General features: G+C 34.2%; 1 pseudogene; it reads left to right on the top strand.

Moving 5' to 3' along the window:
• Window positions 1–8,116: 8,116 nt before the first annotated feature.
• Window positions 8,117–9,170, top strand: LOC125657626 (heat shock 70 kDa protein 12A-like; annotated as a pseudogene).
• Window positions 9,171–27,114: the final 17,944 nt, after the last annotated feature.

Raw genomic sequence — 27,114 nt, 5'->3', positions numbered from 1 at the left:
AAAGGTGCATCTGTTATTATGCTTCGCAAAGATGCGATGTTGTAAGGTACAGCTATGTAAATACTAAGTCTACAAACGGAAATACTGTAGGGATGACCGCGTATAACTTAGGAAACAATGATGCATTTTTATAAAGTAGAAATGTAAGATAAGAAATCAAACGATTACACAAATGAAGAGTATACATATATGTAACGCTGAGGTATACATTTCTGAGAAACAACGTACACCCCCAGAGTTACACATATACATAGCTGAAGCTGAAAAATGAGCATGGTTGCAAGTTTGGATAACAAGTTTACATGCTTGGATTTTTGAACACGATTACCCTCCATAATTTTGCACATGCACAGTAGTCTAGTCCTAAAGTTGCGAGCAGTGAGATTTTTCAAACAATGGGCTCTTTTGCATAAATAATCGCATCTAATGTAGACAGTTGAAAAGTTCAGATGCAACTTTTATAACCAGTATTACAAATTTCAGGAAATACTGATATGTTTGAAAAGTACTGGAAACTTCTGATCTTCATTTAAATGGTATAGTATTTAAAGAAATTCGTGCCACCCCGGTAGTTTGCTGATCACTGTCGATATGTTATTAAATTATAGCATGTTTAGTTTGAGTATACAGATGTTGCTCCCAGCACTTTTCATTGAAAGTGTTTCATATCATTAAAATATCAGTAGGTAACCCGTATACACCCGAACTTTTGCTCATTAGTAGGACCTGTTGGTGTTTTCTTCTTCTTAAAAAAACCCAACGTGTTACTTGATCATAAGTTGACGTCAAGGAAAAGGATTATGAGGGAATATATGGTAACTTGCTCACAGTCATCACAAGGGTAGTGTTTTTCCAGAATTTAATCGTAAGATTTGTAATTATGCTTCGAAATCTGACGTGTAATTCCACGCCAAAATTATAGGAGATATCGCAGTGAAAGCCCTGTACCTGACTGCTCATCCTGAGTTAAACGTGGATAACTACATGTAATAATATACCGGTGTCAGATAAATAATTTTGTGGTTGCTAATGTCCATCCATTTCTTATTTACTAACATAGGTAACTAATTTATATCTTATTATATGTTTCAAATTCCTATATTCTAAAATCATAACTTGTGCAGTCACGATAATTGTGTTGATTCTGTCAGAAAAAGAACTTGTAAGTTGTAAAGCTTGTTTTCAATACCTTTGATGACATCAATAAAATATTGTTCAAAACAACCCATTCTCAGTTATTAGTTACCCGATATAAGATTCCCTGTATTTGAAATTCATTTCACGCGTAACAATTCAAACCAAAACAAGTTCTGTTACACGCTCTAGGATTGTTAGACTCATGGTGTTGTAGTGCCTCGAAATCAGCCGTATCATACAGTTATCCACTAAATCAGCCGTATCATACAGTTATCCACTAAATCAGCCGTATCATACAGTTATCCACTAAATCAGCCGTATCATACAGTTATCCACTAAATCAGCCGTACCATACAGTTATCCACTAAATCAGCCGTATCATACAGTTATCCACTAAATCAGCCATATCCTACACTTATCCACTAAATCAGCCGTATCATACAGTTATCCACTAAATCCGCCGTGCCATGCAGTTCTCCTGTAAATCATACAGGTTTCCTCATTTGAATATCAGGAAAATGGCTGCAGTATGATTATTTGATATATTTCTAGCCAGGTAACAAACACCCAAATAAAAGAGAAGAAAATATTTTAAAATAGATAAGTCATTCCCCTATCATATGAAGCACATTTAAACATAATATGAATCGCCGAGAATGATTGCATATATATCGTTTAGGCAAAAAACAAAAAACACCCCCAAAAACCCCTTTGAAGTCATTATTACATCACATTGTGTCCTTAAACCTTGCTGTTTCGGGTGTTATACTTAAGGCAATTTTCTACATCTTCTAGAGCTTCGTGATAACCTCCATGGCAAATTTCCTGTTATTTTCCTGACTAATTAAAAATCTTCATTATCTAATAACATAATATACTGACAATGCTCGTAAAGTATTTCTATCTTTTATTTACTGAAGAATTACACTACGTTATGATGCACAAGAAACAACATCTCACACACTTTTAAAATATTTTAAAATTTTAACCTGAATCTCACTCTTTTTAATGAAAGATGAAGATAACGAACAGTGATCAATCTCATAACTCCTATAAGCAATATAAAATAGATAATTGGGCAAACACGCACTCGTGGACACATCAGAGGTGGGATCAGGTGCCTATGAGGAGTAACCATCCCCTGTCGACCGGTCACACCCGCCGTGAGCCCTACATCCTGATCAGGTAAACGGAGTTATCCTTAGTCCAAATCAGTGAGCCAAGAACGGCCTAACAATCGTTATGAAACACGTCAGACAGCATTTGATCCAATGTTATGTTGTATTGACGAACTAGATCGTTATACCGACCATAGAATTTGCGAAATGCTAACTTCAATCGAGACTGTTGAAACCCCTGTACCATCAACTTGTTTGTTCGTAGCTTGCCTCAATTATTATACTCTATATTATACACTTTCGTTGATATCCATGAACTACATGTACTTTCGCATTAAGAACACTTCAGTCATTTCTAAAAGTAGTAAAATCGAACAATGTCTGCCTATTGCTATTTGGTGTACATATCTATAAAAGGTGAAGATAACGCACAATGATTGATCTCATAACTCCTGTAAAGAATACAAAATAGAGAGTTGAGGAAACACGGTTCCCTGGATATACCAGAGGTCTATCTTTTGAAACAACACAGTGCCGATTTGACAATCCCCCTGATATCTACCAGCTTCCACACATATATGAATGGATTCAACATTGAATTTATGCAAAACAAACCAAATAGTATACCCCTGATTCTAGCAGAGACAGTATCAATCCAAGACAGCGTTATGATAAGAGGTCCTGTAAAAATCATAAGGACGATGATCAGCAGACCCACTAGCTGTAGTGTACTGACAACCTTTTTACGTCTGAGTGAATCCATCTGATTAGACTGTTCAACACGTGATCTTCCTGGACCGACGTTGACTTGATCTTGCACAGAGGATGGAGTGCATGTCGTTTCAGTAGGACGTAGCTGAATCGTTTGAACGTTGATGGTTTTAACAAGTAACGCGTTGGAGTTACCAATGGGACTAATGTTCTTGTATGTTCTGAGCACATATGCAATTGTAACTAGGTATAGAATCACTGTAGACGATAGCAGAAACAGAGTAAAAAACCTTATGTATATTGAGTATACCGTATAATGACCATTATAGACAAATGGTAATATGTTTACATCATCAGGTGGCTCAAATTCATCCATAGGCGGCGAAATCAGGACACAGTTGAATATCAGTATGACAATGGAACCACCGAAACATACAAAGTACTTACGATTTTCACAAAAAACATAAGAGTTCCATTTTTCTTTGCATATGACCAAAAACCTTTGTAAGCTAATCAAAAATGTGTGGTAGAGCGACAGATAGAGCCCTGTTATCATCAAAAGAGTGTTGAATATCGGAAAAACATTGCTCATCTGAAAAACTGGAATGGTACGGCGGAGAACACTCAAAGTGGCTCCCAGACCTACAAGAAAATCACTCACACACAACATAAGAACTATGAAATGGTACGGGTTAAGTCTTATCTTCGTTTCCCTAACAATAAGAACTAATACACCACTGTTGAACAGAAGTGTCAGAATTCCAATGAGCAATGTTAATACGATGGCAGGTATCGAATCATGGTTCTGTTGTTCATCATGAAGGGAACAGTTAAAGGAAGTATTTTGTGAACAGCCTTGGGTTGCCACTTCATTCATGTTTGCCTTTGGTAGTTTCTTTGAAATTGATGCGTATGAGTCCTCAACACAGCACAACACTGGTTACCGCAATCTGTGTTTTCCGAAAAAGTGGAAATGTCTCAAACTGAAATGACATTGTTTTAAAAATCTTACAAATAATCATCATAACGTACGAATACTGTAAAACATGGATACAGCAAATGTATTGGAAAACGGAATGTTTATGGGATACCCCATAAATCTACACGAGAGAATGAAGATAACGAACAATCAATCTTATCCATCTTTATAAAGAACAAAATTAAAAGTTGGGAAACATAGATCCCTGAAAACACTAAGGGTGGGATCAGATACCTGGGAGAAGTAAGCATACCCTGTTGACCGGTCACAGCAGCTATGTGACATCTCTCATAATCACATAAATGGAGCAATCAGCAGTGAAAATCAGAATGTAAAGAACGGTCTATCACTGGGTATCAGAAAACATTCGACCCAAAGACAGATTTTATATTTAAAATTGAATGATTACGACTATATAATTTTCGGAATGTTAACTTTCAGAGAAACTGTTGAAAGCCCGTAGCTCAGTGGTACAACGAACGAATGTTCACTTCGTGACCGGAAGGTCGTGCGTTCGAGCCCCGATTGTGCCATGGCCGCGTCAAAGGTATCAGGACAACTCACCCTCAAGACAACTCGCCCTCTTGAGATAACTCGCCCCTTCATATCATACATATTAATTTTACAAATTCAGCGGAAACAAGTTAGCGTTTGGTAGGGTCAGTTTTAGCTTGGTCTACAGCTGACGTGGGATAATTATTTATAATCTGCATCTGTTGTTAAATCTAAATGTTTGATTTCCCCCAAGCTGTTTTAAATTTACTTCAAACATTACGGAACTCATAATCAGAGTACTTTGCACTTTGAAATCGCCGCGTAAAAAGAATCAGTAAAGCAAAGCCGTTATAAAATTTCTAAAATGGGAATTTTATGATTTTTCAACGGGAATTAGTTGAGAAACGCATTAAAAGATAATTACATGTATCAGAATATTCATGCTTCACATTTACACTTATGTATACTGTATCGATAACAAAAAACAAAAAAAAAACCAAAAAAAAAAAACAAAAAACACACGCACCTCTCCCCCCCCAATTTTTTTTCTCAGTATTGGAGACACTTAATCAATTACCTCAAGATCAGTAAATACAATTTTCCTTGCCAATTGATCATTTTTTTCTGAAATGCAATACTTAAAGCTGTGTATAATCCTATTAGAGTTTACTATTCGTGTTAAAGTATGAAATAAAAAGACGTACTATCGTTATAGGGTTTAAAGTGTAAATTTTTGTACAATTACACACTCACACAATAATGCGCTTACCTCTAAACTTCCAGACACTGCTTTCCCTGTTGGAAACTCTTCCTAAATGAATTATTCCTAAGAAGTTAACCATCATTAATACTAGGAAACATCAGGTAGATATCGATTGACATTTTCATGTGATGGTACAAGTGGCGACCCTTTTCTGACACTTACCTACAACCTTTGTTAGGTCACCTGAGTAAACTCAGGTGACCTATTGCAATTGGTTGTCGTCCGTCGTCGTCCGTCGTGCGTCGTGAGTTAACAATAAAACATTTTTAACTTCTTCTTGATAACTATCATTACAATTCTTTTCAAATTTGGTATGATGCCTCATTAGGACAAGGGGGCATCAATTGTAAATTTCAGGACTCCATCACCCCTGGGGGTGGGGCAGAAACTGTCCAAAATATACCATTTTTCAAAAAACTTCTTCTCAAGAACCACACATGTGAAAGAAAAAGTAAATGCATAGTGATGTAGAGCAGGAAGGCAAACGATTTTTGCATGAAGAAAAAAAAAACATTTCTAAAAGTAAAAAAAAATATTTATGCAGCAATATAACATAATCATTTACATATAGTATTTATGTTTCAACTGATTCGATATACGCGAGCATGTTCTGCGTAAGATGAATTTTTAAATCGAGGTAGGCTACTGAGAAATAGATTAATGTTACAGGGGTTTCAACATTAATGGCAGGTTGTTGTTTTTAAATTAGATTAATATAACAGCCATATAATTTGCGAAATGCTGACTTCAAACGAGACTGTTGAAACCCCTGTATCATCAACTTGTTTGTCAGTAGCTTACCTCGATTTAAAAACTGACTATACGCAGAAAAAGTTGTTGCATATCAGATCAGATGAGATATATAAACACCATATGCAGATGATAATGGAATATTGCTACATAGATATGGGAAGTTGACGATGGAGAAGCTGAACTCATCTCGTTTGTCACACATTTGAGTTGTCAGTTTGCCGTTAATGTCTACTTTCAATAAAATATCTAAGTATGAAGCAGAAGTGGACGACTCTGTGATGTCCTTTATTTCGAGCTCACAGGGATATATCAAATCGACATATGAATGAAAGCTATGATTGTTAATAGACAAAACGTCATCGATATATCTAAATGTCGAATTGAAGGCCACAGCGAGAGATTTTTTCTTCTCGCGTAGAAGTTTTTGAATAAATTCTGCTTCATATGTCCAGTAATCCAGTGCATCATGATTTACTTTAAGAAATGCACTTTATGTATTAATTACATACTAGTACTTAAATTGATATAGAAGTGTAAATCCTAAAGTCCTTACAATTGACCTACTCTGCATTCATTGTGTGATGGAATGCAGATTCAATGTATCACAAAAAACTGTTTGCATATTACTAATTCGACAGAAAACTAGAATAACTGTAAGTCTAACTACAATTGATAGCAGAGTTTTAAAGAGTTAATGATTTATTCACAATTATTTACCGTAAATACACCAATGAAAATATTGACCTATAGTCACAATTATTTACCGTAAATACACCAATCAAAATATTGACTTATAGTAATCAAAGTTCACAAAACAATGTTCATTGTTCACCATAGAACTGAATTCACACACACAACACACACACACACACACACACACACACACACACACACACACACACACACACGAGAATTACCCTGTTTATAGTGGTGTGGAAATCGGCCGTTAAGTCCAGTCCCCAGTTCTGTAATATCCAGTGTGCTTCTGCAGAGTGCTGATTTTACAAACTACAAAGTCTATATACAATGTGTCTATAACATCAATATACTAGATAAATCTATTTCTAGAAAGTTTACAGTTTAAGTGAAGATTGCATCACGTTTCGATTGAATTCCTCAAACACCGCATTCTAAGATAAAACATTTTTTTTTCCATTTCTCAGAAACTAGATTACATATGGCAATATCTTGTACATTGTATCATACAACATATCGAAAACATTTTCAAAAAATCCTTTCTAAAATTTACAAGCTCTATTGTAGGACCCTGGCCCGGGGGTCATGGTATGAACAAACTTGTATATACACTACAGGAATATACTAATCCAATAAATTGTGGCTTTGTGGTTGTATACAAGATTTTAAGAATTCTATTCCATATTCCAATATAAAATCTAAATCAATATTATGACTCTACTCTGACCCAGGGAAACAGTCTGCACACATTGAATCTACTCTACATTACAATGCTTGTTTATCAGTTTGATGTGTTGTATTGTTTGGGTTATTTTGCAGTAAAATGTGAATATAATTTTCATATCATGATATCGAATTTAGAAATTTGAACCCTAATTATGACCCACCCTAGCCCAGGGCTCAGTTTAAACAGAACTCAATCTTCATACTACAAAAGGTATTTTATACATTTCGGATTCACTAGATCTTGAGGGAAAGACTGTTTTAAAACTCTCAAACTATTCTTATTCTTTCTTAATGACCTTAACGTTAGGTGGAGTCATATCCATTCATTTCAATAAACTCGAATCCATTTTATGAAGAATGCGTTATACCAGGTTGACTTAAATTTACCCAGTTCTGTAAAGATCACAAATCTGAAAAATTTACAACAATGATGACGAACGACGAATGACAACGATGTATGATGGATACATTTTGGTAAGGAAATACCTTGCCTGATATGAGCTAAAATGTTTTACTCTGTTTACCTAATCAAGCTATATGACTCACAGCGGGTATGGCTGGTCGATAGGGGATGCTTAATCCTCCTAGACACCTGATCCCACCTCTGATCTGTCCAGGAATCCGTGTTTACTCTACTCTTAATTTTGTATTCTTTATAGGAGTTATGATATTGATCACTGTTAGTTATATTCACTTTTTCATTACTGATGTTGTACATAAATTTCAGGTAGCACAATTGATATGGCGATACAGGAAGTAAGGGAGGACGGAAAACTACAGGAGATAGGTCTCGTCCAAGGTGGTGACTGGGTAGGGATTGATGTGGACGCATAATTTAAACAGCTGCTGGAGGAAATTGTGTCCATATCAATCTTTGAGGGCTTCCGCACGGAATACACTGGATACTACATCGACCTCTTCCGGTTTTTCGAAAGAAAGAAAAGATAAAAACAGACAGATTTGTGCAAGAGCGTACGCATGCAGTTTCCACACTCTTTTTCTAAATATAGCAGATGATGATATTAGTAAATTAGCAAAATATAAAGAGCTTGAGAAAAGCGTGGAATGGAAACGAGATAAAGGTCATATCACGATTGATAAATATTTGACTTTTGTCAGCGAAATTACGGTTAAAATCGTTGTGAAAGTTGAGGAAATGTTAGTTTCGGACACTGCAAAGGGAACTAACATCATTGTTATGGTGGGAGGGTTCTCCGAATGTCACTTTCTGCAAGAGAGGATAAGACTCCTTTCCAATCTGTAGCGCTGTGGTTCCTCCGGACTGTGGTCTAGCTGTTCTAAAAGGTGCTGTTATGTTTGGTCACGACCCAGAAATGATCGCAGCCAGGGTGGTGAAATACACATACGGTGTGGTTACTAACATAAAATTCATTGAGGGCACTCACCCTGAATCAAAGAAAACAGTCATGAATGGAAAAGTATACAGCAAAGACAATTTCGACATCCACGTGGAAAGTGGGAAATTGGTACATTATAACGAATGGACAGAGGAAACATATTATCCAATTTACGAGGAGCAATTGCAAACGTCCATGAAGTTAAAAGTTTTCACGTGTGATCATACCAACCCACAATACATACACGACAAGGGATGTAAGGAAATCGGGTCTTTGACTGTTCCAATGCCGGACACTAGTGGAGGAACTGGTAGGAGATCTAGAGTAAAAGCAAGAATCCAATTCGGAGGAACTGAGATAACCGTCGAGGGTATTGACGAAACGTCTAAAAATCAGTCGATGTCAGATTTGATTTTCTGGAAGGATCTTCATGATACTGTACCTACTGCATCTGTTTATAATGTGTATTAACTTTCAAAAATGTCGAACTATATTCTATCATGTCATCTCTTCACAAAAAGAATGTGAGTCACTGGACAATTGTTGTAAACTTTGATACCTCTGATGTACGGGATAGTGTACTCCAAATCATGCAAGGATCTCGTTATCTATGGTTTTCAATTGATAATTACTTTCCAAGCACCAAAAACTCCAGATGTTCTTGATTATTCAAATACATACTTAGTGCCGACTCTTCCGGAATGTAAAGTATACAAAGAGAGAACTAGATAGATACATAGGGAAAAAAGATATTAAGATAACTAGACAGAAAACAGAGAGATAAATGTAAATATTATAATCTTTTATTTGAGGCTGGTAAATCCATTCACTCGTCTGGAATGAATTTTACGTTCAGGCCGCGAACTTCTCCTTATTTTTTAGACGTTGTCAGTCAACATGTACATGTTTTTATGGATTAGAATAAACGATACATGTAAATGTAAGCCTTGCTGATTTCTGGCTGTATGGGAGTGATCAAGGTTGGCTCATGATATCTCTTTATCAGAACTCTTGTTGATATGGAAGACTACTAGTGTTGTACAGTGGGTGAAGTCCGCTTTGATTGCTGATGGCCAGATAGCTCAGTTTATAAAGCACCTGATTAGAGATTCATGCAGTCTGATGAAAACCACACTGTCTCCTTTTGATCCATTGCATTTGCTGCTTTTTACATTTGGGGCCTTAAACCAGAATCTCGAACTAATACCTGCTAGGGGATAAAGATCCCGAGTTGTAGGGGTTTGAGAAAGAAGACTTTAAAGGTCCATGTTCGAATCCCAGTCTGGTCAACAGCATTTTCTGTCTTCCAATGTTATTGTAATGCCCGGGAAATGTTTCAGCATGTTCAGGGTGGCGGAATTAATTCGAGGGCTATAGTCTGACGTAAAATTCTAAATGATTGATTCAGAATCACACTGCATTATTTTGAAGATTGAAAGTACGTCATATTCAGTGAATTAAGTGTGTAACATAAAGCGTATGTCATTTCTGCTTTTACAATATAGAAATGTGAATAATCATGGCAAATGTATGCATGCAAAGTGAAGATAACGAACAATTATCAATCTCATAACCCCTATAAGCAAAACAAAATAGATAGTTGGGCAAACACAGACCCCTGGACACACCAGAGGTGGGATCAGGTGCCTAGGAGGAGTAAGCATCCCCTGTTGACCGGTCACACCCGCCGTGAGCCCTATATCCTGATCAGGTAAACGGAGTTATCAGCAGTCAAAATCAGTGTGCCAAGAACGACTTAACAATCGGTATGAAACACGTCAGACAGCATTTGACCCAATGTTATGTTGTATTGACGAACTAGATCGTTATAACGACCATAGAATTTGCGAAATGCAGACTTCAATCGAGACTGTTGAAATCACTGTACCATCAACTTGTTTGTCAGTAGCTTACCTCGATTTAAAAACTGACTATTCGCAGAACATGCTCTTGCATATCGAATCAGTTGAGGTATATGTGTACTGCAGTTTGTTTTTCAATTGTTGTGTAGAATTTTCATTCATTGGACTAACATGTGATTTGATAAAGGAAGACAACTCTGAACTATGAAAAAAAGAAATCAGGGGACCAGCAGCTTAAACACAACATTAATCATGTTTTACAAGTGCTTTATTTTTATTTTTATATATTTCTTATGGCGATGTCGATATAGAGGACCTGAGATCGCTTATTGTAAAAGGTCTTAAATTCAGAGAATCCCGGTCTTTGAATGAGCAACAGACGTTCATCTGTATAATGGATTCTGTTGAGGATTATAACTAGCAATGGACTAAACGAAAAGGCGAAGATAGCGGGAAAAAGATCACCCTCATACCGGGAAACTCCTATAAGCAAAACAAAATAGATAGTTGGGCAAACACGGACCCCTGGACATACCAGAGGTGGGATCAGGTGCCTAGGACGAGTAAGCATTCCACTGTCGAACGGTCACAACCGCCATGATCCCTATATCTCAACCAGGTAAACGGAGTAATTTGCAGTTAAAATCAGAGTGTAAAGAACAGTCTAACCATTGGTATGAAACACACCAGACAGTATTTGACCCACTAACAGGTTGTATTGACAAACTAGATCATTATAACGATCATATAATTTGCAAAATACTGACTTTAAACGAGGCTGTTGAAATCCTTGTAACATCAACTTGTTTGTCAGTAGCCTGGCTCGATTAAAAAAAATATAAACTGCATATGACGTTGGTAAATACCATAGTCATTATAATAAATTTAAGCCAGCCTGTCCCGGGAACCACAACTACACCCCTTGGATCATGAAATTTGCAATTTGGTAAAGGGTTACCTGTTCCTTTAAAATATCTATCTAGTCTTAATTTTAGTATCAATAGCATTAAAGAAGATGCTATTGAAACGTTTTACACAAAAATTATCTACCAAGTTTGGTCCCACCCTGCAGTGAGAACCTCCATCCTAAAGAAATTTGGCAATTGATTTTTCTAACAAATGTGAGGTTGTAGAGAAGATATCTTAAAATTGGTAAAGTTTTGGCAGGAAAATTTAAAAAGATTTTTAATGGTAGTTATCGGAAGGTAAAAGTGCTCAGTTGTGAACGCACGACGGATGCTGCCCAAATGCAATAGAAATGAATGGAAACTCCCAAGTCTATCATTCACAACTACATATCTAATAAATAACTAACTACTGTGTTCTAGTTTATTAATGCATGACATATTTTTAGAATACAGTTAAAATGAAATTAATCTATAGTTCGATACTTGTCAACCAAGGAAGGGAAGAAGAAACAAACAACTGAACAAAAAAGGAAAGAAAAATACACATATTACACATACCAAGTAACAAGTGCCACAAATGTTCGTGTCAAAACACACCAGCATAATAAAAAGGAATCTGAAACACTTTACTACCTTTTCTATAAATCATTTAGATGTACACAAGTATGCATCTTTATGACTTATACTACAGAGTTTAATGAATAATTACCTATAGCAAAACATGAGAGTAGACTTAATTTTTGTAACTGATCAAGAGGTTGATTTCAACTCAAGATCAGGTTGCCAAGAATGTCAATAGAAACAAACTAGGAAGTTATTTAAAAAAGAGATGGTTATTATACATGGACAAAAAGTGAATGCTGATTTTCAGCAAGAGTGGCAAGAACTCATTTGTTAACATGAAAGTTGTACAGTTCATGTTACCAGTGCAAGGGGATATACCAACAACCTCCATAAGCTTATACTGTAAAATTCAACAAAAAACTTTCTACTTAAAGGAACATGGACAAGATTTGAGCCGAAAATTTTAAAATCTTATTTTTCCATTTTGTTTTGGGTTTGCAATGTTTAACTAAAGCAATTCTAATGGTCAACCAAAATCTGAGTATCTGTTGTTGAGTTACAAGTGAGATACAGTACTCACAATTCTTTGTTATGTAAACAAGGCACGTGCCATGTTTTTGTTTACAAATAGATTACTTAATAGAAAATAGCATCTTTAATGTGTCAAACACTAGAAACCACTCAATTGTGTTCAGAATTAACTTGTACATTTAAAAAATCTGCTTTAAACGAAACTTTTACTTGTATATTTAGCCTATGTAAACAAAAACATGACACGAGCCTTGTTTACATAACAAAGAATAATGAGCGCTGAATCTCCCATTTACCTCAACAATTGACATTCACAATTTTGATGATCATTAGAAATACGTTAGTTAAGCATTCTAAAGGTTAAAAATATAAAAATAAAATTCAAAAATGTTAAGCTGAAATCGTGTCCATGCCCCCTTTAAATTCATATGGTACATAAAAACACACATCTATTATGTACATACATCATACTTCAATCTTCTACAAGTTTCAAAAAAATATGAATGATAAATAAATACATATACAAAAATGTAATTATAACTTCAAAACTGACATAATGAAAGAGACTAAATTATATGTACACGGATTTACTAATATGCACTGTAGTGATTGCTTGTGATATGTAATTTCAAAAAAACAAAACACAAAGAAAAAGAGTACTCATCAACATGTGTGTATTACATTTTCTCAAAATAAACCTGTAATATTTTCTCATGTAATGATTTCCAAGAATATCTTGTACATGTTTTAATTTGTCACATTTTCTATAAATCTTAGATTTATCACAAATTCAAATATTTTTCTCAAAATGTTTCAAGTTTCTACTTTGAATCTCACATTTATTGCAGCACGTAGGTTCTGATATTTCAAGACATTCTTTGAAATATTTTAAGACTCTGTGTTTACATGTAACATTCAGATCCCTTGTTAAATCTCAAACTTTTTTTTTTTTTTTTCCACATATATCAGTCTTTAATTCCAAAATACATTACTATTTCGGGGTAAAGTCTCCGCAGAGACCCCCTTATAATCTTTACCTAGGGTGCCAGGGGCCCCTTGGATTAGATGTATATAGGCATACATATACATATATATAAATTTATCATATAAATTTCTACATATAGAAAACACAAACATATATGCATACATACAAACACACACACATATAATATACTGTTATATAACAAAATTTATTAACATGCTATGGCAAAAAAGGTTCTTATTTTTACGGAAAAACCAACAACACAACAATATAATTATGTACATAAAGAACCTGAAACTGCCATATGCGGGGTTAACAATTCAAAAGTTCATATCACAACCCCCATGGCAGCACTATAGGAGGACAGGACCCCTCCTCATAGTGGGAACTTTTTGCAAAATACCAGTATATAAAAGGTTTATTACAAAATTTTATTTGATATAGAAATATAGTTGTTTGTAATCAATTCAAATTGTTCAAAATAAACTCACATTGTAACATAGTTAAAAATGTGCATAGACAGATATTTGTCAGAGGTTTCATATTATAAAAAGTCATACCTGCAAAGGTGTATAAATTACAATTTATCTTTAATTGCTTTCATAACTTTAGCATATTTTTTATCCTGAATTTTTGTGTACACTTCTGTATAAAAATTCAATTTACTTTTTATGTGGTTACATATTTCTTGAGGTTTTTCGTCTTTGTTATCTAATCTACAATACATTTTATACTTGTATATTTTACAGGCAATAAGAGATATTATGCTATTCAAAAAGAGTGTCTTTTCATTGTTTTCATAGTAAAATCCTATCACAATTGTTTTCCACGATATATCAAATTTTAAAATTTGTTTAACAATGTCCCATATATGAGAAACATTTTTACATTTTAAGATAAGATGTTCATTGTTTTCTTTAGCATCTCTGCAAAAGACACAAAAATCATTTTCTACTATCTTCCATTTCTTCAGCAATTCTCTGTTACACAATAGATTATTTAATAATTTATAATTAAATTCTGATATACTTCTGTCTCTTATGGATAAGATTTTTTGTTCATAAATAGATTTCCAAGCCGTTTTTGTTATTTCAAAAACCTTTCCGTAATATGTTTGGTGTAATGGAGGTATAAATTTTTCATGACAAAGAATTTCGTAAATCAACTTTGAATTGATATCACACACTTTAACATGTCCTTTACATAATAAATCGTATGATGTATTCCCATGAAAAATGTTTTCGTATCGTATATTTGAAAATTCATAACTTTTGAAGGTTTTTGTTATAACTGTTTTTATAATCATATATTCACACATCCAGTTTTTTTTTACATATAAGTTTGTCATCAAACCATTCCAAAGGTTTTATGCCATTTTCATTTACAATATCATTCAAAAATTTAAAACCGCTCCTCAGCCAATTATGAAAAAATATTGGCTTGTTTTTGTACATAAAATTTTTATTACACCACAACGGTTCTTTCAATAATGCATTCAGATAAAATTGTTTTTTATTTTTTTTACATTCGTTGAAAAATACAAGCATTTCCTTGTAGAATAGAGGAAAATGTTCCATTATTTGATAATCATTTGATTTCGTAATATTTGTTTTACATAGATATTCAAAATCAAAGTCTCTTTCTTTGCACAAACTATCTACAAAAAAGAATAGAGAGTTTCTCTCGCTTGAAATCCTGTTTATCCAAGATACTTTTATGGATTTTAATTTCAAAGATACATCGACAATTCCAATGCCTCCCTTTAGGACATTTCCAATCTGTGTATTTCTTTTAATTCTATCTCTTTTGTTCCATATATAGTTATATAACAAACTTTGAAATTTCTTAATTACTTCTTCATTTGGAAAGCTCAGAACTGATCCAACATATATAATCTTTGATATTGCTAGGCTATTGATGACACAAACTTTACCAAAAATGGTTAGTTTTCTTTTTTTCCATGATTCAAACAGTTTTTCTAAGTCATCTACAATTTTTGTCCAATTGTTTTTATAACATATTTCTTTGTTGTGTCCTATATAAATTCCAAGAGTTTTTATGCTATCATTGTTTACGTTAACATTTCTAATTTGTTTATAATGATATTTGTGAGGACCCGTTAATATACATTCTGTTTTTGACATATTTAAATACATACCCGAAACATTGCTGAATTTTGCTATGACTTTTAAAGAATGTTCTAGAGAGGTTTCATCTTTAAGAGGAAGAGTACAATCATCTGCATGTTGTATAATCTTAATACTGTTAGTCATTTCTGGTTTTTGAAATCCATTAATATTTGAATTCGATCTAATATTTACCGCTAATATTTCTATAACAAAAAGAAATAATATTGCAGAGATGGGACATCCTTGTCTTATACCTCTCTGCATATTGCATGTTTTGGACATCCATCCATTATTTTTTATTTTAAATATAGGTTTATTGTATAGTATGTTGACCCATTTGAGAAAGTTTTCGCCAAAGTTAAATTTTTTAAGAACTTTCGTCATAAAGTTCCATTCCACAGAGTCGAACGCTTTTTGGAAATCAAGAAATAACATTATTGAATCTATATCATTTTCTTCACAATATTCAAAAATATCAATAATTAACCTTGCATTCAGAGCTATATTTCTCCCTTTTATATAAGCTGATTGATTAACATGTATTGCTTTATCCAACACTTTTTGTAGTCTATTAGCTAAAAGAAAAGCTATTATTTTATAATCAGTATTTGTAAGACTAATAGGCCTATAATTGTTAAGACTCTGCGGGTCTCCTTTTTTAAATAAGAGAGTAATTAAAGATAGTCTTTGTGAATATGTCATTGTATTCTTTTGGAAGATCTCTTGAAGAGTGCAATAATAATGTTGTTTTATGTTTTCCCAGAAAGTTTGATAGAATTCACACGGTAATCCATCAGATCCGGGTGATTTATTTTTTTTCATAATGAATACTGTTTCCGTACATTCTGATAGTGAGGGAAGGGTGTCTAATTCATTTTTTTCTTCATCATTTAGACTATATTCTAATTGTATATTACTTAAATATTCATTCACTTTATTATCATTTTCATTATTTGATGTATACAATTTTTCATAAAAATTGCATGTAGAATCTAATATTTCATCTTCATCAAAAACTGTACCTTTTTCATTTTTTAATGATTTTATCACATTTGATATTTGTCGTCTCTTTTCTAAATTTAAAAAATAAGAGGTATTTCTTTCTCCCTCTTCAATCCATTTTGCCCTTGATCTTACCTGTGCACCTTTTGCCTTTTTGTTTATTAATTCTGTCAATTCATTTTCTAATTTTCTTTTTCTATTCATATCTATTTTTTCATATGGCAAGTCTTCTATCTTACTTATTTCTCCTTGAATAGAATTTATTTTGTTTTTGTAAGATTTAGATATATTTTTCGATAAATTTATACATTTTGTTTTTATATTCCTTTTCAAATTTTCCCATGAATCTAGTGCATTTTCTTTATCGAAATTATAGTTTTTCAGGAATGTATTCATTTCGTTCATGAAGGTTTCATTTTCAATTAAAGATGTGTTAAATTTCCAGTATCCTGGACCTCTAAGGTTTTCATTTACAATCAAAGAAAAAATTAAACACTTATGATCAGACATCCTAGTACCGTTTGAGTGTGAACCAGGAATGTTTTGAAGCCTTATATTTTCACATTGAAAACAAAAGGTATCGGATAGTAAAATATAATCTATTCTACTTGTTGGGATATTTACTCCGTTACACCATGAATATCCTTTTTTTCCGCTTTTCATAGTTTTCCACATGTCGTGTAAATCGAGCTTGTTCAGTAGTTGTTTTAAAATTATAACACTTTTATCTGATTCATTTTCTGTTGAGCAATTAAGGTCACCACATATCAATAGATTATCAAAATTTGCTGTATATTTACTAATCCATTCTTTAGCCCGTTTAAAAAAATCACATCTATAATTGATATCGTTTGGAGCATATAAATTAACTAATGTAATAATTTTTTCATCATATGCTATGTTAACCATGAGTTTCCTGCCTTCATTAGATTTATGTATATTTAGTATTTTGAAATTCAAATCTTTATTAAATAATATTGAAACTCCTCTACTGAAAATTGAATCGGAAAAGCAATGTATTGATATACCTTTCCACCTTGCATCATAATTTAGTACATTTTTTTCAATATAGTGGGTTTCTTGCATAAATATTACATCAAAACAGCTATCATTAATCCAGGTATAAAATTTTATACGTTTTTCTGCAGTATTTAAACCCCTGCAGTTCACTGAAATAATATTTAACTTGTTCATGCGTATGACTGACTAGCGGGTTTTTTTGTTTTTTTGTTGTTGTTTTTGTTTTTGTTTGGTAGACTTAACTCTGTTTTTTGCCCTGCTTGTTTCTTGTTGATCTAGAGGAATTGTTGGTAGCTGAATTTTCGTCCGTACGCTGCAATTTGGCTGCCATGCCGTCGAGGATACGTCCAAGCTTATTTTCACCTGGCCAATGTTGCATTAGAGTATGAGATGTTCCGGTCACGTTCAGCCCGCTACCCCAATAAGTAACCCACGTCGATCTCAAACTTATACGGTACCAATTTTGATGCACCAGATGCGCATTTCGACAGATAATGTCTCTTCAGTGATGCTCAACCGAAATGTTTGAAATCCGAAAGCTCAAACTTGCCTCTGTTATTTTCACAGGTTCTCACATTTCCTCAGTACACATAATTTGTCATAAAGATGCTAGAAATTTAATAAAAACTTCAAACATTTCAGTCAAGCAATATACGTATGCTATAATTTTTCTTCATTTTTTTTTTTTACTATCCTTTATTATTTCTCAAGCATGTTAACAGTTAATTAATTCACTATGACAAAATGAACACAAGCTGATACTTTCCTTGCTTTGCGGCATCTCGGTTCACTAGAGCGTAACATGACACATGGATTTTTCATTTGTGTTTTTTTTAAATTAATACACAAATAACAGAGCTTCAAGGAAAATTGGATTTTAGTCATATTTCTGCTCGCTTCCGAGACACCCTTACGTCCCAAATTAATTGTCCGCGTCTAGAACACAGATTCTTGCGTTAGTGACAACCCCGTATTTTCCCAATATTTACATGTAGGGCATTGCTCGTGAGGTCCACTGCATTTTTACCATTACGTAATGATAAACACATTGCGAGCGAGTAGCATGAATGAACTCGTCCAGATTGGGGACAAGCTGATCAAATATTAACATTTTTTATTTTTGTAACGTTAGAAGAATGTTTTAATTCTATATAAGAAAAGAATGGTGTATAAATAAGTAAAAATTCATTTAAGAAGTGGACTGTTTTCCTATTTGAAGTTTTTTATACGCATGCATGACAAAAAAACCTCCCCTATCAAATGAATGAGATCGTCCAATATTTGATCCTACGACTTTTCGTCTTTTACGCAATTCATGTGGATTGATTCATTGTTTACGATTTACATACGATTGTTTAATTATTTTTGCAATTATCAGCACAAGAAACTGAATTTTTAGTTGTACATAAGAATAATTATGCAAAAATGGAATAAACTTTCATTTCAGGAATGGACTGCTTTCCTTTTTGAACATTTTTTACATGCATCATGAAACACCCTTCTGATACTGTGACGTCAGACAATATTTATAGATTGTTTACAATGTACTCGGCAGATTTTTTACAATGTACTTGCGATTGTTTAATAATTTTTCCTCGTTATAAACACTAATAAAATGCAATATATTTCTTTTTCATGCAAGGTATCAGTTTTTATTGTTGATGTTGTTCGCACAACAATACCCAACCTTAGTTATGCCGTGACGTCAGGAAATAATTGTTCGCTAGAGGACTCTGACCGGAGAACTTCCGTTATCTGGATTACCCCTAATAAGTGCTTGCGCATGCACTTCGCGCTTAAAAACCATTAGTCTGTGTTTTGCTCTTTCAACTATTCTACACCGCTTGATTGATTTATGCTTGTCTTTGTCTTGAATGTTGTTCCAAATGCCCATAAGATCAAGATTCCTTGACTTCCTGTTAAGAGGGTATGTACGTGAGAGAAAATGTTGATTTCTGTGTATTGGTACAGGAATCCGAGAACCCAGGACATCCCAGATGTTGTCGATAGCTTAAAGTACACTTTTAGCATTGTAGCGTTCCTGTATTCAATAACGTACAGGTTTTGACGTATGCGGACATGGGTGTATGTAAACAATATGACATTGAGGACTACCATTAATCCTAATGGTAGACCAAACGTGTATATTTTCGATTCATTCTGTAGTAGGAAGCAGGTTGATGTTGAATAACCCAAACTAGATCCTTGACTTTGTTGAAAGTTGAGCAAGGTATGAAGAGCGACCATTAGGGTAGATACTGCAAAATTGATTAAAAAGTAGAGCAAAATCTTTAAGGAAATATTTCGATCTCTTCGAAGGTACAGCAAATCCGTAACTGCCAAGTAAATATCAAAACAAGAAATGTTCATCCAACACATTACAGAGATCCACAGAAAGTGGGACAACATGCCCATTATGATACAGATGTGGTGGTAGGACTCGAACAAACCGGATACAGTGTAAATAGTATTGGCTAAGAACAGAGTAAAGCAGAGCGCCATCTTTATCAAACAAGGAAGTTGTGTAGGGTCTTGAAAAACCAAGGATAGCACTATTGTGAAAAGGCAGCCTACCGAGGAGGAAGAGAGACATATGACAGAGTAATACATTTCAGACTGGTCTTGATTACTGATAGCACGGGTGTGATTAGTGATTATTTCCTGGTACTGCTGAAGACAAATGCTTACTGAAGAATTGTCGTAAACTTTAAAATATTGGGCATCAATACAGGAATCGTATTCTAGAATACAAATTATGTTATCACTTTGATTTAATTGATAGCTATTGGGTAGCATCACTTTCTCACATAATTGCCAGAAAGCCACCGGATACACAAAAGAGATCGGTATTTCATTACGTGATTCATTTGAATACTTATCATATGTGTAAGATTTCTTTATTTTTGTGCCGTAAAAACTAAAAGGTGAAAGATGATTATGTCCTCCAATTACTGCATAAAAGTTTTCTGAAAAACCCCTATTCATGATTTTGTCGAAATTTTGAAATGTTGTCAGTATTTGATTAAACACAGACATGTAATTGTGGGATTTTCTAACGATGATTTTGAAGAAAAATGGCAGGCATACAAGTTTTGATTGTAAGATGTATGGTGTGAGATGTTTTATATTGAAGCTATATAATACCAGGGAAGAAGATTGGAAAAAATTGATCACAGCATCGAAAATGACGCTGAATTCTACTGTCGTGTTCTTCTGACACAATGACAATATAGAACTGTATTCGTGTACCATATACGTAGCAAATTTTCGATAGCATTTTCGTCCTTGCAAAGTATAGCCGTCTTCGCAATATACCAACAGACACTTTCTCTGAAAAAAAGGAAACAAATGTAGATTGTATGATTCTTATATTGTAAGTATAGTACTAGATTTTGAAATTGACTTTTACGTGAAGATGTAGAAAAGACAAAAAAGCCTTTTGTTTATAAGCTGTTTCCCGGACAGTGGTTGATAGATAGTGTTGTCTTTCTAGGAATAAGACAATAACCATTATCTAAGAATCGGATCTAGAGAAACTTGATGAACAATTGTCTAGAAATTAGGTGTAAACGAACTTAATTAACCATTGTTTAGAGAATAGTTAGAATAATCTAACTGTGTCTCGGCCCTCACCACAGTTAGAATGCCTCCCATATACTCGTAATGTAGCAGAAAATTGCAGAATTGCTCCAAAATGATTTTAAATTCACCAAAGAATAAACGCGTAAATTCAAAGTTAAAATTAAATTCAACTAACTTCATTGATAATTCGAAGTCCTTGTCATTGTAAAGAATTGTAAAACTCTATTGTAAACTGAATACTTTGAAATATCACTTTTCTCGATTCATATTGATTGCATTTTTACTGGAAACTGTCATTGGAACACCCTGCTGTTTTCCAAAAGTAATGTTCAATGAAGAACCACACACTACCATATATGGAAAACAGTGAAACGTACCATTCACAAAGAGCTTGAAAATAAAAAGAGTACGATGTGCACTGGACACAGAATTACCCTGTAGACTTGAAAGACGAACAGACAAAAATAATCTCTGCAGTGCTAGAGGCAAAAGATGTGTTTGCCAGTACAATTTGTTTAATTTTCTTTATTCAATTAGGCCTAATGAAAGCAATTTTCATCAAAAGAAGAATATTAATCCTTCATACTAATTTAATTTGACATTACAAGGTGTGTTGACTTAACGGATATTTTTAATCTACAGCGTTTATTTTAAAATATAAGTACATACAATTTCCCGTAAAAGAAGGGCGTAGTAAATATCATAGTAATATTTTCCGTAAAGGGTCATATCTGGGAGTTTACGCAATGAGTGATTCAATGACAAGCTCTGGTAAAATGGAAGCTGTAGACAGCAAAATTCACATTCGTAGGTTTTAGTTCTCCTTCTACGCTAATGAAAATGGAATTAACGGCGAGAGAGTTGTGAAGGAAAGGTAACCTTTTTGGTTGTATATCAATGATATGTGACATAAGTTTACTGAAACATGTACTGGGTGCAATTTTTATTTCGCTACATTGCAGGTATATGGGGCGCATTCTATCGTTAAACCGAGTCCGTAGGACATTATCACATTAGAGATAGAACGTTCTATCTATCTAGAGAGCAGATATAGACAAACATTGTCAGCCATATAGGGAAAAGACATGGACAAGATATAGACAGATGACGTACACACACACACACACACACACACACACACACACACACACGTGTGAAGAGAAATAGTGAATCTTGATGACTTACTAGTATTGGACTGTATACCATTTGGTGGGAACACTTTTCGTCTATTTGAAACTGCTCAATGACATCAAAGGTTCCAATATTTAAAAGGGCAGAAAAATATCCAAGTGCTGGTTGATATTGGACTACTTTAAGGAATTCTTCAAAACTTTTAACAGTCAGGCTTTCACAGTCGTACGGTAACGTTCTTTCAGGTAAGTTGCAAAGAGCACAGTACAAATTTTTGTAAATTGGCCATTTACAATTTGCAAACAGAACGATCATTGGAAGTGATTCACACGCCCACACAAGACGTTTGTCCCAGTGCGTCCATAAGCCCGTTGTGTTGCACTTCTCAATATATCCGTTATAACATCGAGTGCTATTGGATAGAAATTGAGGTGGCCGAAAAAGTACTCGAAAGGATTCTCTATGCAATTCCGGAAAAAAGTCTTTCACACTGATGTCAGGCGCATTCCAGCGCGCATATATAGTTGCCTTCCATAAAAATATTTCCTCGGGGTTTTCTCCAAAACACATTGCACAGTAGATATTCTGATAGTTCTGTCTCGTTTTCGTCGAGTGAACAGGCCTATTAATTTCTTCAACATTCAGTTCTAGCTGTGGTAAAAATTTTCGACATTTTCTCCATACCATATTTCTGGGGTAGTTTTCGGGACAGGTTGTGATTAACCAATATCTCTCATCAATTTTCACCACACGTTTTGTTACTAAATTGCCGCCGAAAACTGTTGGAGAGCAGGTTAAAGGAACTGATTGAAATCGATCTTGAGAAGCTTCTGTTGAGGAGTTTTTAGACTCCATGTATTTGGTGGGGCAGCAATTAGATTTTCGTAAACAGTCGCTTTCGCACCTGCATGCCTGACTGTTTGCAATCGACGTCAGTGGCAAGGAATAGTTTGTGTAAAACTCTCTGTTATCGTAGCACATGACATGGTTAGGACAATAAATCATGTATCGACTGACCAGGAAGCGTGTCAGGTTGTCTTCAATTCCCCGAGTCCAGTTCAGGACGCGGGGTTGGTGGTCAGGGAATTTGATTGAGCCCGGGGTACTGTTTCCTATAATTGCAAATCTGTAGAGGGAAATGGTGTCCTCCGCCAAACAAATTCTGAGACAGGTAAAGAGTATCTACACAGGGGGGGGAAGCAATAAAAAGTTATAAAGGTGAAGGACAATTTCAGACATAACTATTTTGCATGAGTAGATGCATGAAGTGTGATGATAATATAATAATGTTACATTCTCAGTTTGTTATGCCAATATAAAAGTCAGGGCTTTGACAAGACCCAACTACAGACCCAACTACTATTTTGGCACGCTATACGAAAAACGCATCATCATCATCGTCATCATCACGCTGAATGTCGATATATATTGAAATGAAATAATTAATAAACATATTTCTTTCAAAACTTTACTGAGTGTTTATTTTGTTGACGTAACATCACTGACGCACGCTTGAAAAAGGTTTGGTTGAGACTTTTTGAACTCACATGAACAATCAATGACTTTGGATTAATATTACTGTAATTTAGATAAATCGACTAACCCGGAGCAGTAATTTAGTTTGTTATTGGAATTACAATGTTTTTAATTCAAGTTCCACGTGTTTTCTTGGATATTGAAGGGGAGGATTAGGAATTCCTACGAGACACTTTGATGACTTTGATGTTTATATTTGTTACGTCTAGAATAGCTACAGAGAAGAGAGATGTGGCCTTATACTTCCTGCTACTGCAGCTGTACTTCCTGCTACTGCAGCTGTACTTCATGCTATTTCAGCTGGTCGAGTTGCTGGGCCGTCTATGTATGGTCCGCCGGGGCGGACTAGTTCCTTGTTGACCGTACTGTAGATTCCTTATTTTACGCGAGCACTTAATATCGCGAAATGATTCGTGAGACGTCAATTCGCGAGAACGTGTAGTCGTGAGTCGTGAGCTTTTACATGTATATTATCAATATAAAAATAAAAGCGAGTATTTTTATTTTGCGAGTGATGCTTCTCGCGAAATTATGCCACCACCACCCTAAAAAAAAACACAACAACAACAACAAAAAACAAACTCGCATATTCTTAGGAATATACAGTAATTGTTGACATCTCTCTTTGTTTACCTTCTGAGTATTTGTTTTCGTGTTTACATTTTATACACTATGACTTGCATTATATCAGTAGAACCAATGTTATTTTCTATCGCAATTTTTGTACAAAATAGTTTTTGGTACTTGTATCAAGTAGTAAAATTTAAACTGCTTTTTAGATATATGATAATTTTTTTTCGATAGAGTTGTTACATGTTCCGGGTTTTTGTTTGATAAACAAATAAAAAGAATTATAATATTTTTTATACATGTACTTAAAGATGATAAATATTGTTTTAAAGATTTAAAAAAAATTATTTTACAGTTGGGTTTATTCATGTATCCTATTGATAAAAAGGAACTAGGTAATATCGAAGCGGAGATGAACCAAAAAGGTAGGTCAGACCGGAAGTTGATTTACCCACCAGGTACATATGGTATATTAGGCTAGCAATATGCACCACAAGAATGAGAACATCGATCATCTCGCCGTTTTCCGTCACATGCCAGAAAAAAAAAGACTCGAAAGTAAGTTAAGAATATACTGAAACTACCAGTACTTTTGGCGAATCAAATTGAATTTTCTTTGCATCATATGAGGTAAAAAGTTTGAAGATGGTACTCTTTTACTACAGTAACGATGGCATTCATAAAACAATTTCAAAGCTTGAAACTTTTTAAACTAAAAGCGAAGCTGGTTGCTTGGCGTTATTCAGATCGACCAAAGGTTGTTTAAAAGGAAAGCAACTGATTTTGATAAAAGTGTAATTTTGATTTATCATTTTGTTGTACTATATGTAGAAAAAAAATCAAAATACACATCTAACTGGATTTACATTGCTTCCAAATATTTCGCTAAAATGTTCCATTCGAGGAAATTCATATGCAGTGTACTTACTTTCGAGTTCATTTTCTAGCATACCACGGAAATGGGCGAGGTGATCCGATTGGGCAAGGGCGTGGCCCAGGGTTCGAGTCCACAATTATACAACTATTCGTTTAATATTACGGATATGTTTATATACATGTGTATGTTTACAGACCAAATCACAGCAAACATTTTCACTCTTTAATCAATTGCGAATGAAGCCAACCTATGAAAAAATAAAGATTAATCATATTTTACTCAATGATATTAAGTAATGGTTATTTACTGATGCCAATAAGCATTTTAAAATCTATGGCGTTTTAAAGCCTGATTTTAAGGAACATATTTTTCTACCTAATTTTGAATTTTAAGTTAACACCCCCAAATGGTAAGTCGCCTGTCATTCAAACATTTAACAATTATAGATCTCGGGTGGAGTGACATCTGCAGAGACTGTGGTCTGGAGTTACCCAAGTGAGGTGTTTTGGTAGTAATAACAGTCAAAAAGTCTTTTATCTATTAATTTCGTTTTTTAACTAATAATTTCGTTTCTTGTATCTAATTATTGTTTTTTTTCCCCCTTTCATTTAATGATTTCGTTTTATGTCTAATTATTTTGTGTTTTGTTTATGAACTTCGTTTTTTATTTAATTACCTTGTATTTATTTATCTTTTTATTAATTTCGTTTTTTATCTCATGATTTCGTATTTTGAATTTAGTTTTGGTTTGCACTAATAGGGTTTCGTAAATTCTAATCATATCAATCTTGCATAATGATGATGCTTTCTTCATAAACGTATAAAGAGGATTTTTAAAAGTTTGATTTTCTCGATCAATGTTCCAGCTTCTGATAACTTTCTATAGCTTCTTTTTGAATTTTACATTCTTAAAACTCGAACACATTAAAGAGAAATACATTGAAAGTAAAACTGTAACTTACAGTAACAACACATCCGATGTAAAACTTTGCCATTGTCTTAGGCTCGACAGCTCTCCTCCACAATGGTCTGTCCGTCCCCGAGCCCCGGAATATATCCCACGTACGAAGGCTATATCACAGCTGGAGGGAAACACGATAGCATATTAATCTAATAAAGTGTATAACTACCCCCAATATCATTTTCACTGGACTGCTGTGATGCTAGAATTTCATGAGAGGCACACAGCTTTGTAGATATCGGGTAACATCACGTGGAGTCCATTAGAAGTAGTACTCACACTCTGTTGTAACAAATTTCACTGATTACCAGTTTCTCCGCGTGGTCATCTGCAATTATTGGTTTTAGATTTCGGAGGATTTTCAGAGCTTCTAAAAAGAAAGAGAGTTGCTTGTTTGAAGATGGATTTAAAATTCACAGATTTTCCAAAATGGTTCTTTGAAAAACTTTCAGAAATGCTGCTTTTCGCACTGACGCTTTTATTAAAAATCTAACAACACTTCCGTTGACTAAATATTTTATTAGATGTTTGGTTGGTTGTATATTATTTAACGCCCCTCTCGAGAATACATGAATTTCCCTCATTAGAGACCTGAACACCATTACCGGTGAAGGGCTGTAAAGTTTAGGCATATCCTTGGTGCTTACTGCCTTTGAGCAGGGAGGGACACCGACTGTGACACGGGACCTAGTTTTTTACATTCTCATCCGAAGGACGGCCCCA

Source organism: Ostrea edulis, chromosome 9, assembly GCF_947568905.1.
Source record: "Ostrea edulis chromosome 9, xbOstEdul1.1, whole genome shotgun sequence".
In the NCBI taxonomy this organism is placed as follows: Eukaryota; Metazoa; Mollusca; class Bivalvia; order Ostreida; family Ostreidae; genus Ostrea; species Ostrea edulis.
The sequence above is the reverse complement of the archived record's forward strand: the minus strand, read 5'-3'. Positions and strand labels throughout refer to the sequence as shown.